Genomic DNA, 2,892 nt, shown 5'->3' on the forward strand with positions numbered 1-2,892 from the left:
ATAAATAAGTTTTACTCACATGAAAAACTAATTTCATTAATACTAATGAAGAACTAAAAAATGAAGAATTAATCAGTGTGATTAAGTAGCTACAGAAATGCATGTGTAGTTAATTAGCAGTGAGATGAAGAACACAGCTCTGGTGGTTACTTACCTCGTACGCCGGCCTCTCTGGCCGCGGCGGTGAAGCTCCCCGCTCCCCGCCGCTCGATGGGGTTGAAGTAGGAGAAGATGACCACCGGGCAGGATAGCTCCGGCGTCACCTCCTTCAGCATCGCCATCACGGTGTCCGACGTCGCGCCGGCCGCGAGCGCCCGCGCCGCGGACGCCTGGATGACGGCGCGCGCCGTCGGCGTAGGGGTTGGAGAACGGCATGCCCACCTCGATGACGTCAGCACCGAGGGCGTCAAGGAGCCTGAGCGCCTCCGCCGTGGTCGCCAGGTCGGGGTCGCCGGCGGTGATGTACGGAATGAACGCCGTCTGTGCGCAATCAAAAAACTTAAGCATGTCGGTCGGTCCATGCGTTACATCGTGGCGCAAATAAAAGAAAAAACTTAACGCGCTGCATGTACCATGCCGTTGTCTCTGGCCCGGGACATGGCCTTCGCTACCGACAGACCGCCGTTACCGGCGGGGAGGGGCGCCGTTGCCGGTGCCGGGGCCAGCGTGGTCGCCGCCGCGCGCGCCCTGACCGCATGCCTCCCCAGCGCGGCTGGCGTGGCCATTGCCGGGTCGACTGAGGCCGTGGCGAGGGCTCTGACGAATACAGGCTTCACCGGCGCTGTGAGGCTCGCCGGAGGCGAGAGGGACGCCTTGAGCGCGAAAGCCATGTACGTAGCTACGTACGGACGATGCTGTTACTCACTTCGGTGTATCTATATATGCAAGAACAGCTGGGCAGGCTTGGACTTGATGGGATCGAAGTGTAAGATCGATGCTGCTAGCTGGGAGTGGGATCGATGACGAGAATGAGGAGCTGGTCTGCTTGTGATTATATAGCGGCTGGGTGGAGCTCGAAATGAATGGTTTGTTTAGCTGTACGTACCTAGGTTGGAATCGTTTTAACTGTGGGACTGACTACGGATGTGAAATGGGTCAGTCACTTTTTTTACCCCATAGAACGTGTGGTGTGTCGTGTCGTGTGCGGGCGTCCGCGAACTAGCTAGCTTCGGCTGGCCGTGGCGCGTGAGCTAGCTAGCTCCGCGTCGCCCGTGAGAGCTAGCTAGCTCCGGCTTTGTCAGTGCGTGAGCTGGCTGGCCCTAGTCAGTGGCATGATATTGCATTGCACAAAAGAAGAAACAAAATGTAAAAACGCATAAAACAAATAGTAACGGAAGATTGCATATATATTTTTGAAAAGGAGGAAGACCCTCGCCCTCTGCATCCGAATGATCCATACAACCAACTTATTAACCAAAAGTACGTAAACAGAGTCTGAAGTCTAGAACTAGCTCACAAAAGGAGCACGAGAATATAGTAAAGATAAAAAGATGTCACAGTCGGCGGAAGAACAGGCTACGATGACTAAACACCTAGCCTTGGTATTACACTTTCAAAAGAAGAAAAACTAAAACAAAATCAAATTAAATTTTCTAATAAAGAATGAAACCCTTTAAGAAGAAAGAAAATGAAAATGAAAAAACTTTCAAAACTTGCACACAATTTGCATTGATATTGCACTTTTTGAAATATGCAAAGAATAAGCATATAATAGTGCATTTTTTGCATTCTACTATAATTTCCATAGAGTGCAACTGAAATAATGTATTTCCTTTAAGAAGAAACACAACTAAAAAAAACTTGTGCATAACTTTGCATCGAAATTGCACTTTATCATATTATGTAAAAATAATCATATAATCATGAAATTTTGGCACATATTATATAGTACTTGTTTGTATATGATTACACTCAACCAAAAACCCACAAAAAACAATAATAACAATAAAGGAAAGAAAATGGAAAAAATAAAAGCTCATAGAAACAGAAAATAGAAATAAAAAGTGAAGCAAAAATACCTTTAAATAGAAAGAAAGTGATATAAACAACTAAAATAAAATAATGACAAAATTTGCACACAATCTGCACATAAATTGCGCTTTGTTATAATATGCAAGAGTAAACACATAATAGTGAAATTTTTCACAAAAACAAAATTATCTAAAGAAAGAATGAATTAGTGGCATTGGTATTTGATCCATGGTGTCTCTACTTCTCCGGATCAAAATAATGAATTAGTGGTATCGGTATTACCGTTTAAGAAGAAAGAAAAGTAAAAAGACAATAATGATAACATTTGCACACGGTTTGAATAAAAATAGTATTTTTTATAATATGCAAAAATAAGCACAAATAGTGAAATTTCACAAACAAAATCCTAAGTAGGAATGAATTAGAGGTATTGGTATTACCCTTAAAGAATAAAGAAAATGAAACAGAAACTTAAACAAAATTGAAATAGTGAAGTTTTCTAAAAAACAATGAATTAGTGTCATTGGTTTCCCATTAAAGAAGAAAGGAACTGAAAGTAATAAAACAATTAATGAAATATTTTGCAAACAATTTGCACAGAAGTTGCGCATTTTTAGTGTACATATAGTCATGAAATTTTGGCACATACTGTATAGTATTTTTTGTATATAATTAGACTTAGCCAAAAACCCACAAAAAAATAACCAATAAAGGAAAAAAACGGGGAAAAGAAAAACCCATAGAAACAGAAAACAGAAGTAAATCAACAAGTATCCATAAAATAGAAATAAAACCAACTAACAAAGAGAATCAGAAGAACAAAAGCAAAAGCACATAAAAACTAAAGAATATTAAAAAATCAAGGGAGAGAGAGGAGTGCTGGATTGCACAGTTAATGGGCTTCAGCCAAGAAAGAAATTG

At 41.6% G+C, this 2,892-nt stretch overlaps 1 pseudogene; it reads right to left on the reverse strand.

Moving 5' to 3' along the window:
• The window catches only part of LOC119312210, a 2,709-nt pseudogene extending 1,748 nt beyond the window's left edge, over positions 1 to 961 (reverse strand).
• Positions 962 to 2,892: the final 1,931 nt, after the last annotated feature.

Source organism: Triticum dicoccoides, chromosome 5B, assembly GCF_002162155.2.
Source record: "Triticum dicoccoides isolate Atlit2015 ecotype Zavitan chromosome 5B, WEW_v2.0, whole genome shotgun sequence".
Lineage (NCBI taxonomy): Eukaryota > Viridiplantae > Streptophyta > Magnoliopsida > Poales > Poaceae > Triticum > Triticum dicoccoides.